Source organism: Motacilla alba, chromosome 2, assembly GCF_015832195.1.
Source record: "Motacilla alba alba isolate MOTALB_02 chromosome 2, Motacilla_alba_V1.0_pri, whole genome shotgun sequence".
In the NCBI taxonomy this organism is placed as follows: Eukaryota; Metazoa; Chordata; class Aves; order Passeriformes; family Motacillidae; genus Motacilla; species Motacilla alba.
This window is the reverse complement of record NC_052017.1, coordinates 123,345,623-123,361,916: the sequence shown is the minus strand read 5'-3', so window position 1 is coordinate 123,361,916 and position 16,294 is coordinate 123,345,623.

Sequence of the window (16,294 nt, the reverse complement as noted above, 5' to 3'; positions counted from 1 at the left end):
TCCAGTTGGAATTGTCTGAGCAATGCCCCTGTAGTGAAAATTGGCCAGAAACTCAAGACAGAAAGATTTCAGGTTGTTTGTGGTCAGTTGTGTGGTTCACAGAACAAGAGAGTTTGGAGGTGAGAACTCTCCCACTGGAAATGCGTGAGCTGGAGGCAAGACCACCATGAGGTGCCATGCCACAGCAAGAGGAACCCCTTCAAGAAGAGAACATGGCCTGGAGGTTATCCTGCACCTTTCAGCCACATATATGACAAAATGAAAGCCAAAATTATTGTCTTGGTGCCTGGGGTGGCTGTACAAGCATGTTCTTAATAAATTAAGTAATTAAAGACTCCTTCAAAATACAAATTATTCTTTTTGGACCCAAGCTGAGTACCTTTCTGTTTGCTTTCAAAAAAAAAAAAATCCCAAAACACTTTAACATGTATGGAGGATACTTGTGAGGCTATTATAGCCCTAGATGGTTACCACAAAGTAAGAGCTGAGTGTTTGGGTCCCCTGCAGCACTAAGGGAGTCAGGTAACTTCAAAGGAGTCTCCAACAGGCAATCTACTGAGAACAAACTGCTTGAGGTAGTCACTGAGGAACACAGAGATGATATTAAGGGTTTGCTCACACAACGTAGGATAGGCAGGTACTTCCTGGCAGTCATCTTTCACAGACACAAAACATTCCAGTATGTTCTGACAGCTTGTGTCTTGAAACCTGTGTGTTGGGTGAGACGATGACAACTACTATTTGTAGCATGAAAAAATTAGCCCGAAGAAATACTTCACACATGTTCTCTTCTGGAGAAGTGCAATATGAACTCATTCAGAGCCTAAGCAACCACGACCGCATCCGTATGGGGAGCACATGTCCTTTCAGCTAAACACAGCTCTATTTGTGCACCATTGCCCTCTTGGCAAATCTGCATAAATCCAACACCTTAAAGCGTGTGTCATCTCCATTACAGTATGGTGGGAAATACGAAGTGCTGGGTACACTTTAGGCTGCACTCAGAACTGATTTAGAGGAGTGCTTGAACTCATTTGAGATCAATATCTGGTCAGACAAGGACATCTCTCATGGATAACACTGATGTCCAGATTTCCTTTTGCTATTTCAGAAATAACCACAGAAACTGAATCTGGAGGGATTTGTCTCCAGTGATGGACATGCAATTTTCATACTGCAGGAAGAAGAAAGTTGCAGCACTGATAGCCACACGGTGCCATTCGAAGTGTAGTTAATTCATGATTAGCTAATTCATTTGTTCCTCTGTAAAGTACATTTGCAACAAAGGAAAAGAATGAGAATGCTATCACATCACAATGGGTTCTTGCTACTTATTCTTCACTGACACAGAGCCAGTTTAAGGTAGGCAAAAAAATTACAGGAATTTTCATTAGACAGACTTTGCCAACATCTGCCATGATACTACATCCAGCTTGCAGATTTGACACCAAAGGCCTATTAAGTAAGTGCTCTTGCATGTTTGCTTTTCCTCATCATACATAAAATGTTCTCTTTTTCCTAGAAAGCTGCAAGCCCTTGGCATGATTGGCTCTGAATCCATCAGTGGTCTCCACAGGTTCCAGAACTTCAAATGCTCTTCTTCCTTGCATGCAGGTTTCGGGGCCCTCTCCTAGCTTTTCTCAGGGCTGTTTAATTTATGAATTGTACTCCCTGTTAGGGCAGAAATAAAAACCTTGCCATTAAGTTGCCCAATTCCCTAACTCATTTCTGTCTCTGATGAACAGATTCAGTAGCAAAAGGATGTGAAGAGAGGCAATCCCCAGAATCCATGGGCTTGGACAGCTTTAGCATATACTTACTCTTTGTACAACATGCATCCACTTGTAGGAAGAGCCACTAGTGAACAACTTTTGTTCCTGCTCATTTTACTGGGTAATATTTGTTCTGGAAGGGATATGCCCCTCACTCTAGTGACCACAAAAGGAGGCATGTGTCCCAGAGACAATTTTGGGCCAGCATGGGTATCCAGGAAGATTGCCAAGTGTTCTGTTCCTAATGGGAAGAAGGTGGGTTCTGCAGGGTACAAGAAACTCTACTGTTTGTGCCTGATGGGGTGGAAGAACCAGAAGGGGAAGAGAAATGATGGGAGACAGAATGCAGTTGGGATAATTTTCATTTCTAAGACTGCAAAGCTAAATTTCATTCTTGGGTTCTGGCAGATACGCAGGGCAGCAAGCACCCTCCATACAGATGTCTCAGAGTTCCGGGAGGTTTTAAGTTCAAAACAGTGACTTCAGCATTCAATAGCCCTGGCAAGCATTAAGAGGAAAAAATTGGCATGTGTTAAGGATCTCAAAGAGAGGGGGAGGGAGACTGCTGCCAAAAGCTCTCCATTTTGAACTTCGTTTTTCTCAGAAACTCAGTTTCTACTGCTGTTCATTAAAGCTGCAATTTCTATACCTGAGGGGAAAAAAATGAGGTAAAGGATAGGGAGCGAAAGAGGCTCTTAATTTTGAACAACTGTTCACTTCTTGCATTCCCACCCTTAGGTTTTTGACAGTATATTCTTAATTGAAATAATTATTGACTGTGCTTCCCAACTTGAGTTTGGTTTAGGCAGTAACAAAGGCATTTTTGGCAATTAGGCTTAATCTAGAAACTGAAAACAAAGCTCAGTGTTTCTTAAAAACAAACAAGGTTCTTATTGTTTGTTAAGGGAGATTGTTTTTTTTTCTTCTGGTGCTATTTTGAGTTCTAACATGTCTATTGTACACAGGCTGGAGCGTTCACTCTGGTTGTTTACAACAATTTTGCTGGTGTTGCCAGGCTTTTCTTCTATGAAGCATAATTTTGTAGGCAATGTACAAAACAAGCTGCAGTGTAAATAAACGAAATATGTGTGAAAAGTGTTGGCTCAACACCCCTCAAATTTGTCTCTAGCCCTAAAACTGTCATGAGGTCATTAAACACTCATGACAAGTCGAAAGCACAGTAGGTACCTCCTTGGATTAAATTTTAAAGGAGTTTCACTTGTGCAAATTTGGAACTGAAAATATTTCTCTAATTTCCGTGTCTTTAGGGTAGACTTTGGCAGCTGTCCAGATTTCATTTTGGGTCTGCTGAGCTCACTTGAAAAAATTCAGCAGCTGTTGTTGCTACCAACATGCCTGAGACCACTGATTTTAGCACTGGAAGGAGACTTTTTTGGTGCAGTAGCTGGAAACTGTTTTTCTGGGGCAACCACATGTGGCTGACCACATCTGGGAGCTAACGGGACAGAAGCACTTTGTACCATTACATCTTCATGTTCCACACAAAAGGTCTCCCTCCTGTGCTTGATGCACATCTGAGAGGGCCACGTGGTTGTGGGACAAAACCAACGTCTTTTTGACTCTTATTAAACTATTGTGGGAATGGGTTAAACACTACAGCATCTTACTGTGATGTTGCTAGTGTGGAGAAACAAGCAAAAAGTGAAACAATGGGGAGTGCTCTTATTGTCAGTACCCTCACCCTCAAAGACGGCTTGGTACGTGGCTACAGCACAGCATCCCCCCAGCCATGTAATCCATCACACGCACGTCAGACAATTTGGCATGTGCATGCAAGTTTATATGCATAACATAAGGGAGACTCACAGAGAAAAACTTTGCACAAAATATTGAAAAAAATACTTAAAAGCACTGAATCATACAGTTATATTGCAAATTCTCCCCACTAGCTTCATGATCAAAATTACCTCCTCCTCAGAGGAGGAGCTTGTGTCACCCTGTGCTGTGTCCCTTTTCACAATTGTCACATGCTCATTCCTGCAAGCCTGGGGACAGCCATTGAAATCCTGGCTGATAGCTATGGCACAGACACATTTTCATTTCTTGTCATAACCAGACTGGTGTAAAAGTTAGCCAAGAAACACAGCTCTTGTGAATGGGTGTCTCATCTCTTCCACGTGCTAACGCACACCTTCCCAGCATCAGTGAAAAATCTGATTCAAATGCACCACCACAAGTGGACAAGAACTCTGTCACATTTTTAAGAGCTAGGAAATTAGTTACAAATCATGATTTAAAAAAAAAAAAGTTATTAACAAGGCTTATAAATTTCTCACTTGTATGGAGGCCACTGGTAAGGACTACCCCAGCCTGAGCAGACTCAGACTTCTCTGTGAGCAGTTTCTGATGCCCAAAAGTAGTCATTGCTGGAATTACCTTCCTCTGGATCTGCAACAATTAAGCTGGACCCCAAAATGGTTCAGTAACTCAGAAATGGTGTTTTGTTAGACATCATAGAATGTAAGATCCCTTCCTATTTATCAGTTGCTTAAGACATGGTTAATAACACTATCCAGTTTCCCCATGAGCTGCTGAAAAACTGTGTTCAGGACCTCTGAGGAGTGGCAGTTGTAGAGCATCTTACACTGCCTTAGGAAAGGTCAGCTGCACCGTGACACCTAACATTAGAAAGAATCAGGGCTGCTGCCCGTGGGATTTCTGAAATAGAACACGACCATGTGCAATGTGGAACACAGGCAAGATACATCCCAAACTTTATGGATTACTCAGATTTTCTGAAAGGCTGCAACAAATCCTGTGGTTCCTAGAGGTGTCAGAGGCATTGTGTGTGCCACATGGCTGATCCACCCATGTGCTAGATATAGATGAGTTTGACCAAAAGAAGAGTTGTTTTGTTTAACTCAAATTGACATGGACTTTTCAGTGCATGTTTTCTCATGTTGGTCCAGTTTCCTAAGCAGAATTCCACTCATCTCCCCAAATGAACACTGGAATTTACTTTCAATATGCACTTTTCCTCTTCTATGGAAAGCTAAGAAGGGTGCTTTGCTTCTGGAGAGGAGGAAGCTTTCCAGGAAGGAATTGCAGTGAATTGCTTGAGGAAGCCAGGGGCCTGCCAAACTGGGGATTTCAAAAGTGAAAGAGAAATGGATTCCTCCTCCTTCTCCTTTTTCCTTACTGCAAAGTCTAAACCAGAAAGTTCAAACCATAGTGAGACACATTTTAAGACTTATTTTAAGTCTATTTTTAAGCACTGAATCATTGTATTCTTTTTCAACTAAAAGAACTATTCAATTAGCAGAGACCTGGTAAAACAACTTTATTTCTCGAGGTAGCACTTGGTGCAGTTAAGCAATACAGTAAAACTGAGACTAATTTGCTGTGAATGCTGGAGCACTAGACCATGAGGCTCCGTGTCAGTAGAATGCTGCATGTGACACGCAGATTACAGGCTATTTTTATTGTCAAACTCAATTCTTCATTCAAACAAATACATTGTCAGAACCCTAATTATTTCTGTTAGAAGCATTGCAGCTTGTTATAAAGGGGCACAAAGTCTTTCTCTGCAGATTCTTGATCACCGCATTACAATTCCAAACCATTTGCGAAAAACATTTTGGTGAAATTTAATTTACAGCCTGTTTCTCTCTGTGTGGGCTCTGATTACAGAATCATCAATCATTATAGAGTATTAGCCCTGTGATGAACCATATGCTGGTTTGGTTGGTTTTTTTTTTTTTCACTCTGGTCTGAAATTAATGCCATTAGTTTTTTCCTCATTATCTCCTGTTCCTCATAATTGCTGATAGGCAAACTGGAAAATCTTGCCTTCTTTTCAATCATCTTGCTCTTTTCAGCAGTGGGAATTTTGGGCAGATACAGTAACAATTCTGGCTTCATCGAGTATTACAAAATTTCATGGACAGGTTTTTCAATTCTTCATTACATAGCAAATGCTCTGTGCATGCATTGGAAGCTGCTTACCTGACTGTAACTGTGCATGGAATTCAAGTTTGATCAATGGAAAAATTTCTACAGGCCTAGCACCTGTTGGTGCATGTCTATGTGCAAAACTTGTGGCTTATAATTATGGTTTGAGGGAAGAAACAGGGCAAAACAGTAATATTTTTTCCATTGCTGGCATCTTCAGGCCAGGTCAGAACACCGGAATCAAGGTGGTTGGAAGATGATTAGAACTCTAGGATTAGAGGGCTGTGGTTTTTTACGCAGAATGGAAATGCTGACAGCTGGAAGGTGTTTAAACTAAATCTAAATCAGCAAGGGTGATGGGATCCCTGTGGAACACAGCTGAAAATAGGTATGTGGAAACCCTGGATCTGGTAAAAAGAGCTGGAGGTGGCTACCTGAGAAGAAAAGACCAGGGTCACACTGCAGCAAAATGTCTATTTGAGTACAAAAACAAGAGTCAGTTTTTTTAACATTTTATAACAATACAAATCCCACCAAGCAAGATTTACTAAATCCCTGGGCAAGTAATGATGCAGGGTGACCTCACATTGCTGGGTGGCAGTTTGGACACCACCTTCAGTGAAACCTTGCCCTAGATTTAATAGCCTGAGGCCAGGTATCTTTGTTGACCAACATCATGAACAGCAGGTGGAAGTGATCAGAGGCTTACAGCTCAGGCTGATCTGCAACTTGGGCCAAGAGAAGTGACACCAATTCTTTCAGGCAGGCTGCTCCCCCTAAACGCAATCTTTGGGGCTTATTCCTGTGAGTGTAGCACAGCACTGGCACAGCTTTCTTGAAAGGTTTTCATGCCACCCGTTTTGGTTTTGTGTTGCTGATGGGTGTTATGTATAGACGCAGAGGCCCTGGCTGATCCACTGGATTCATCAGGTTGAATTTGTAATTTAGAGGACAGTACTGGCCTTTGGAACACAGGTAAAGATACTGAGTAGGACAAACCTTCAAAGATTCACATAGAAAAAGTTTCTGAAATACTATGAATAATTTATATCCTTTGGTGTGCATGGACTGGGAGTACAACAGCCAAATCCTGAACAAGGAGCAACTTCATTGTAGAGAAACTACCACCAAGATAGGTCTATTTAGATTTCTTCAGCCTTTCTTAATACTTCTCTTACCTATTTAATGTCTGTGTTGGTTGATCTGAATTTTCTGTTAACTGAGCTCTGAACACTTTTGTTTTTACTCTTTTAAGGAAGTCAGTTTAGTAAATTTCTTTAGTTTAATAAGAAATTCACTGTGCTCATCCCTTTTCTGAAACCAAACCCAGCTTTGGAGATTAATTGCTGTTTTCCTGGAACAACTAAAAGAGAAGTCTACTGCTTGATCTGGCAGCAACACAAGGCTTTTGGAATCTGTTCACTTCTGGAAAATTTAACCCAGTAAAGGTTAATCACTTTCTGTCTTGTATATCATGATAAAGTAATACTCCTTGTCTTAAGAAATTTTCAGGAAAGAGAAAAAGACTGACCAACAGTCTTGGAGAAAATGTTTAATTTGTGATTTCTGGATCCTGCTGTATTATACAAGGTTTTGTCCAATTCATTGACAGAAGCAATATGATAAACATCAATATAAGACATTGTTTAGCCACAAGGTATTTCTTAGTAATAAGAATGACACTAAACCCCAAATTGCAAATAAAAGCCAAGAGGTGAAGGAGAGTTGTATTCAAGGATTAAAACCACAAACAAATCTGTTTATGTATCTCAAAGCAACAGCATATGAGTAAAGAGAAGCTTTGAATTTAAACCCTTCTGAATGAAATGGAGAATCTAATAGCAACGGGAAGCAGAACTGCTAAGGTATTATCCATTCAAAGGCAGGAACATGCATGAAAATTACTACTAAATCCATTGTCACAAATGTCTTTGAGATCAGTGAAGCAGAGATATTTAGTGACTTGGCATTGCTCAAAACCCACTAATCTCCATGAGCAGACTGAGATTCAAAGCAGACCAGAGAGCAAGCCTTTGTTCATCATAATAAAGAATTTGCTGTATTCAAATGAAGTCACAACAAAGTGGATGGGTGCCAGTGCAGCACCAGTGTTCCAAGAGAAAGGCAAGCTAGGAAATTATAGACCCTTCATCTCAATGTCTGCAATTTGCAAAATAAAGGGTACAACCAGGAGAACATTTGCAAAATGCATGTGCAAAGGAGTATCATTCTCTGTAATCTACTTGTAGATAACTAGCAAGATGGGTGGTGTCAGTTAACTAATCTCCTTTTTTGAAAGAACTGTGTTACTATGTGTTACTTTAGTTACTAAAATTAAAACACTTGAAATAATAATTCATGTATCAGGCTGTTCACCTAATGCTCTGTGGCAGAAGAGGTTAATTCTCCTCTAAAATCAGTGCTGTTATTCTATAAGAACTTGACCAAAATGGTAATCTAGGTCCCAAGTCTCCTAAATTTGGGTTTTGCACACAGCTGAACTGAGCAGCACAAAGAGCAATGTTACCACGAAATAGAGACACAAAAGGAAAACTTTTAACAACAACAACAAACTTTTAACAACAGCTGTATCAGGTATCTTCAGTACACTTACCCGTGTCATGTGTAATTATCCCAAGCCTCTTTCACAAGGGTGTCTAGTCCTCTTCTTCTCTGTCCCAGTAAGCTGTCCATCAAGAAAAGTTGTGTTCAAGGAGAAATTGTGAGTAAATAAGTATTAGAAACAAAATTCTTGGCTTCATACACATCTCTGCTATTATACACTGCCTTGGGGCTAGCCTCCCATTCCTACTACTCAATTCCCCTGCCCTTCCACTCTTCTTCTACTGTCCTTCCTCTGTGACTAGAACCATCCATTCCCATTCCTTCTTTTCTTTTTTGTGCTTCCCTGAGCTGCTTCACTCTGCCTTTGTTTTCCACTTTTGTGTTTATCCAAGTAACATGTTCCAAATTACTAACTCAGACAAGGCAGTAGATGCTTCACTAGCTCTAGCTCAAGTGAATTTTTTTTATCTTGCCATCTACACCAAACTTGTGCATTGTGTTAGCACCTTTTGGCCAAATATCTTCAATACCAACAAGACAAAAAGCCTCCAGGAAGACTCGTGCTGGCTTCTCCTTCTGCTCTGCTCCTTCCTGCTGCTCCACTCCTCCCACAATAAAGCCTGACTTGACAGTTCATTTAAATGTGAAAAAAATACACAAATAAGTTTGTTCTATAAACACTTGAATCCTTTGTATTTAGTGACACGTTAGTACCTGCAAGGCTTTCTTTTTGCTTACATAAATCATAGATTAAAATACAACACACCTCTACCCAAGGAAGCCAGCAGAAGAGAAGAGCTGAGTGTTTCTAAACAAAGCCCAACCATTTAGAGACCAAAAACTGAATTCAAAAGATTTAGAAATTCAAGCCAAAACATTGAACTTGAAAAGATAACCACCAAAAAAAAAAAAAAAAACAACCAAAAAAAAAAAAAAAAACCAACAACCCCAAAACAATACAATAAAAAACACCCAAACCCAAAAACTAAACCAAAAAAAAAAATCCCCATAAACTTAAGCCACTACCACTTTAAAATTCAGTTTTGGTTTTACAACATCTTCCCTTTGAAAACAAAGCCAAAGCCCTAATCTCCCGGAAGAGAAATGAGTGAGATGTAGATGGAATTTAAGACCTTTTCTTGTTTCCCAGGGGGGTTGCTGCAGTTGAATTGAACTCGCCACAGCTATTAGCTGCGACCTTGACTGCATTTCGCATCATGTGTCTTGCACCCAAATCCCACCGCGTGTTCAGTCGTACACGCTCACACGTGTACTGTGCCTGTAAAGCAGGCAACTGCTGGAGTATGAACTGTCCCAGCCGCGCTCATGTCGCAGGGTCCCCGGTCATCAATTTCAGCTCTACAATCATGAGGTGTGACAGATCCAAGTTTGGATCGTTTTACACGTTTGCCGATTTCTGAGCTCCGGTATAAAAGTTTCTGAACTTTTTTTTCCCCCTCACAGAGGAAGAGTATAATGGCTTTATTTGGATATTTTTTAAGGAAGCCGAAAGTCTTACACAACCCTCCGACGTGAAAGCAGCGCGAGCTTTACGGCGTTTATTTATAGCCCGCTGTGGCACCGATTATTGCAGAGCCCGAACCGCACGGGGCCACGGAGAAGGGCAGAGCGGAGGCGGCTGCGGGCGGGAGCCGCTCGGAGCCGGGACCGGCGCCCGCCCCCGCCACGGCGTAAGAAACACACAGCAGCCACCGCTGCCGGGACACGGCCCCTTCCCTCCCGGGGGCCCGGCCCTCGGGCCGCCCCTGCCGGGACACGGCCCCTTCCCTCCCGGGGGCCCGGCCCTCGGGCCGCCCCTTCCGAGGCCCGGGCGGGGCGGGGGGCGTCCCTCCCGCGCGGCGCCGGGCGGCGCGGCGGCCCTGCAGCGCGTGTTTACGCGCCGCGCTCCGCCGGCAGGAGCAGCAGGAATCCGAGGCAAAAGCCGAACAGGATCGCGGGCGGGAGCATGGAGCGGCGGCTGCCGCGGCTCGGCCGGCCCTCAGCACCCGGGGGCGGTGCGGAGAGCGGCCCGTCAGCAGCGGCGTGACAGCGAGGGGCATGGACCTGGCGGGGACAGCCCGCTTCCATGCCAGTCCGCTTCTGTTGTGCCTGTCCGGCTCCGAGCTGGGTGACTTGTTTGTTTACTCGGGATTTTTCTTAATGGAGGAGAGCAGGGTGGGAGAGGCGGGAAGAGGTCGGCCGCGTTTCCACTTGGAGAACGGGACAGCTTGATCCCGAAGGAGGATGGATGAGTAAAGCGGAACAAACAGTCTGGTGGGGTCTCGTTCAGCCTTTCAGGGAAAAACGGGCCATCAAAACTGTCCATATTTCTGGACACTCCCAAGGAGTTGACTGAGGAGTTACTCCAGAGTAGCTGCCATTTTTTTAGGGAGCTTCCCTGAAAAAACACCAGAACAACCAAACTCAACCAAACAAAAAACTCCACCAGCACCAAAAATTAACTTTTAGGAAGCACTGCACTCACTAGAAAACAAGGACATGTTCAACACAGAAAATGTCTCCTACCTCTCCGGCTAGTGAACTGGCTTGCAGCTGATTGATGTTGGAATCTTTGATGCGATCCTCAAGTTATCTGGCTATTTGGTGTTTCCCTTAAATTTTGGTTTGTGGTGTTTACTTGGAGCCTTATCAGTGTGGTATGCAAGTAAAAAAATGTGGAGTACCTTTTTTCAAAGGAAAGTATTCATCTCCAAGAAAAAGAATTTATGCAAATAAAACAATTCAATCTTATAATAGGTAGAAAGATGATAAAAATAAAATTGTACCCATTGCTAATTTATTGGTGTAAATATTTTTATTGCTGGTGTTGATTTGGACTTATGTAACATATCTTTTTTTTCTTGCTTCCACAAGATTTATGAAGGAGTTTCCATGTAAAGAGTGAGTCTAAAAGAAGTTTTATGGGTCCTGTAATATTTATATTTTTCTCTGTGCCTGATCTAATTTGTTCATTTTGAAAGGAAAAGCTAGTTATTTTCTTTGTAATTGCTACCTCTGCAAATTCAGCTTTGACTTTCAGAATCAATCTGAACTCTTTGACACTTCACTAAGAGAGAGGAAGTTGACATGTTAATTTGCAGGGGAAGTTCCACCTGAATTAAAACAAATAATGAATACATTTGCTTAAAATAGCATTTCAATTATCATCTTTCATTTCCTATATCCTTCCTTTAATTCTGGTGTAATTTCAGGGATTGTTATTCACACACATTGCTGTTACCCCACATGAATGAGTACAAACAACACGGAAACTGCCTCAAATAGCTTTGTGTGTGCATGTGTGTCTGAGTATAAGAAAACACCAACTACAAATATATGGTTATTTCTGTTTTGTGCTCGAGCATTTGCATTTCAGAGGCCTGTGTGTCTTGTGTGTCTGCCCTCAGTGTAGACTGAGTTTTTTGCTCCTCCACTGCTTTTGTTCAGAAAGTGTTTTCTCTCTCTGCTGGCTTTCTTTTTCATGTTTAGTAAGCTAATTTAGTAGGAAAATGTTAGTCTTACCTTTTTCAAGTTCATCCCTTTGTTTTCCTCAGTCTAGTTAATTTGTAAAAAGGGGAACCACAGTCATTGTATTAGCACTAGCCTGAAACTCCAGCGAGCTTCTTTTTTCCGGGGAGGAACAAAACCTTTTAAGAGACATAAACACATAAATCACGTTAAAGTACTAATGGCAACAGGAAGACTTCTGGGGAGGGGTTTTTAGAAAGCCGTGCAGGTCTGTTTTATCCTTTCACAGTCCAAGGATGGACTGTCTAGAATTCCTTTCATTTCTGTACCAGTAAGGTTATTCAGACCTAGTCAGTATTTCAGGGTGGTAACTGAAAAGTAACATGTAATGTCTGGTGAATTTTTCCACTTCATTCCAACACATGGCTGGCACTGGGACCTCCTTCACGCAGCAGGCACAGCCTTGTCTGCAGGGTGGCATTTTACTGCACAACAGGCAGACGCAGAAATGACCCCGTGCTCCCCACTCAGCTGACAAGTGGGGCAGAGGCGTGTCACAGAAGCGATGATTTCACGTACTGAGAAAGGGGTCGGAAGGTTGCCACCTCTCTTTTTGAGCAGCATCTGGTAGACAATTTTCTGCCTAATATTGTCAATCATTCCCTTGTTCTTGAAGGTGCCTGGCTGTCCTCCCAGCTGGAGTGAGAACTTCAATGATCACTAGAAAGCAAAACAAATGCAAAGTTTACAAAGGGAGTGTGGAGAAGGCAGGTCCCCGAATAAAGAAGTTGGCAGGGGCTCAAATGCCTGGGATTATGAGGAAAGTGGAACACACACACAGTTAATGCACATGCTGCTTTGAATACCAGAGCTCAAACAAATGCATTTGTTGCACACTAAAAAGTGAAAAGTGAATGACTCCTTGATTAGGTTATATTTGAAAAAAAAAGTGATTAAATGTGCAGTAAATAGAGGGTTTCTTTGGTTTGTATTGCTGCTAGATTTTTTAAAGGCAAGAACTGAAGCATAGCATCAGTCTGGGAAAAGGCAGGAGCAGGGGCGATCTTGCCTCTAGTGATAAAAAGCTGGCATTCATGGACAAGGGAAAAAATATTCAGATATTAAAGAAAATAACAAGAAATGTATTCTTTCATTGAAGGCATGGGAAAAAAAAGAGAGTAAAAGAGGAAAAAAAAAAGGAGAGCTAGCTGAGGCAGGATTTGGGGTGGTCCAATAAAATGCCTGCTGTGATGTAGCCACCTGCTCCTATGAGGCAAACTAAAGCACACCCATACCAGTGCTTATTGGCTGTGGCTAGTGCTCATCCCTGCTGGAAGCTGCATTGCTGAGTGATGGTCCCTGGTGGAAGCAGTTCTGAGACCAGCAAGCAGGGAGGTTACAGAGTAGTGCCTTCTTCAGCATTACAGAAAAATCTCTGCTTTTTGAAGTAGAAGGAACTTGTTCCCTTGATGTGATGTCAGGCAATCTTTGCCTGCAGTCATGATCACAGTAGCAGCTGCTGAATAGAACAAAATGTCAAGCAGATCAGTAAATAATTATATTAAAAATTCGAGGAATACTTAACAATGGACTAAATTAAATGTTTGTGAAAAAGATGTATCATAAGACAACTCCACCTGATGTTAAACAGCACAGAGTAGTTAAAGCAGTGATAGGGAAAGCCAGATTTTTTTTCTGTGGCTAGTGCAAAGGGCTGGGGTATACTGAAAGAAGTTAGACAATAATCATTCAAGATGAACTGAAAAGCTGTCAGTGTAATTCAGCTTCACTTGCTCTAGAAGAACTTCTAGAGGGAGATATATATGCTTATAGTACTTATTCAAATTGTCTCATATGTCTTTAGAGAGAAATTTCAGTTTTGGAAGTATGAACTAATTGTTAAGGTTACAGGCAAAGAAGCATCTGAAACATTTCTGCTGTGTTGGAGAGCTGTGTACACAAAGGGAGTGTGGATGTGCACATTAACTTTTAATAAGCTTGGAAATCATTGACATGCAAACAGCTCCTATTCCAGCCAGAGCCTGTACTTGCTTTAGAGGCATATTATGCTGTGGTACAATCATGAGATATCTCTGTTGAGCTAAGTGATACCATATTACCCCATATATCACAAGAATTTACTTGATATCAGGCCATGGCTATGGGCCAGAATTGTTCAGCAGATCACCCCAAGAGTGCAAAGACTGAGTCTTGGGCAAAAAATGTTGATGTGTGATAGTGGATTATGACCTGTGTTTAACTCTTAACTGTATGTGAATGTAAAGATATAGAAGAAGACTGTATCTAGGACTCCCTGACTTCCTCCATAATTTAGCTCCCCTGGGAAGCACTGGAAGGACAGCAAGGGTTCAGCTTCAGCTCCATTCATACTGCAAGTCAGGCAGACTGGAAGAAATGGAGCGAACAGTCATTTCTATCTTTTGTTTGTATCAAATATTGTGAGAGAAGTTATTCCTACTGCAGCTCCAATCTGGCTCGCCTGAGAAGTGCTAGAAATCTTTAACCAATCTGTTGTAGCATTGTCAACACCGGCTTCTCATTGCATTTGATAACCCAACGGGAGTAAAAAACATTAGCAGCTCAGATTACTAATGGAAAGTCAGTCTTCTCTAAACCCCTTCCTGGGACTGACCTGGCCATCAGCCTAGTGAAATCTGGATTGTCATTCCCTCTGGATCCCAAAACTATTTTGGCACCTCTCCCTCCACCAGAATTTGGTTACACTTTTCCTCTGTCACCCTGACCAACTCTTGTAGGGCTCACATGCTGTCCTGCTCTGCTTTGAGATCTAATGAGCCATGATCTGGTAGAGTCCTGTGGAGAAGAGGCAGCATTTTGGGGGATGGAGAATCCTCCTGCAGGCTCCCAAACCAGAGAACCCAGCTAAGTAATTCTTGAAACAGTTGTTGAACTGACATCTAAAAGCCTGATAATTGGTTAACAAGCTCTGTTTTTATATTCACCCACCAAACCTCAGGGCAAGAGGTGTTAAGTTAGCTGTACCTTACCGCAAATCCCGGAACAAACCTGGCAGAAAAGGCTGAATAGGGAGTTCAAAGAGAGGCTGAAGTGTGAGCTGTCATGGGAGTTAACAGATGTGTCTGTACAAGCCTAGCTATCCTTTATCACCACCGTTTTCTGCAAGAGATCCTTTGGTTTCCATTCTGTTATTTGTGGTGTTCATGCTAGCACATATAATCCAAACATATAACATATTACTGTTATTCAGTAATAACACACTTGCTGCATATAGTTTCTACATTTGTTTCTTGTTTTGCTGCAATTTAAACATACAGGACTTTGAAAAAGTTAAGGAAGTCTCTTAGAATATACCCCAGCATGTGGCAGATAGGAATGGGATCCTTAGTAACACAATTATAATTCAGATAACTGTGAACACAGGGCACTAGAAAAGATCACAATTAGATTCAGGTGGTGTTCAAATGACAGAAAACATTTCAAATAATTTGAAGACTAGCAGTATTGGAATGATTATATTTCCATGCCTTTAAGGTATAAAGAACTATGACTATCATTGAAATTCATGTTAAAATTAATGTTTAAGGTAAAACCTAAGCATAAAAGGAACTATGACTGTCATTGAAATTCATGATGAAATTCATGTTAAAATTAATGTTTAAGATACAACCTAAGCATAACTTAATTATGTCAAATCTAAGCTCTAAATATGAACATTCAGCTCAGGAATAAAACCAGAAAAGCATTTATCTCTCTTTTTTTTTTTTTTTTTTTTCTTCCACAGATCTCTCCTTTACACAACATCAGCTTCAAAAAACTATGACTGATCCACTCAGCCAGCTGTCAAGAAGCTAAGTACACATGTAGTGGCAGGGAAAAAGACAGAACATCTTGTGGCAGCATGTACCAGGAGTTTTGGCTGCTGTTCTGCTGAGATGGGCAGAGCAGACAGTGCAATGCAGCTGGTCAAAGCACTGGCAAAACATCTGGAAAAGGCACTTTTGGAGGGGTGGGGAAATACTGGAAGCCCTGATATGCCAGAATTTGCCAGCAATTTTGTTGCAGATCTTGACCCAGATCTGTGGGAACCTTGAAATAGTGAATGCAAACAACTGCTTTGTGGGTTGGGTTGAGAGAATTCAAACAACTTACAGAGTTGGACATGAAAAGTAACTTCAGTATTTCTTTAAGAATGGGTACTGTATTATGCATAATTTCTTGCCTAAAAAATGCTGTATGCTATATTCCAGCATAAAAAATACCATTACTTTTTGAAAGGGATGAATTAACCTAGGGTGAAGCTTGGCACCATGCTGACAATATGTGTACATTTGGCCTGTTGGCAGGTCTCTAGAACAGAATGTGCAGGGAGAAAAGCACTCAACACTGAGAAGGGAATGACTGTAATTTACTTGTAGATGGAAAAGATTTTACATATGGCTCAAAAATAACATGTTAATGTAGACTTAAGACTTATAGAGGAAGAGTTTAGGAAAAGCATGTGACAACCTTAAGTATAATTCAATCTCAGGAGGCATTAATGAATGGCATAGAAGCCTGTAGCAAATTTAAATGCT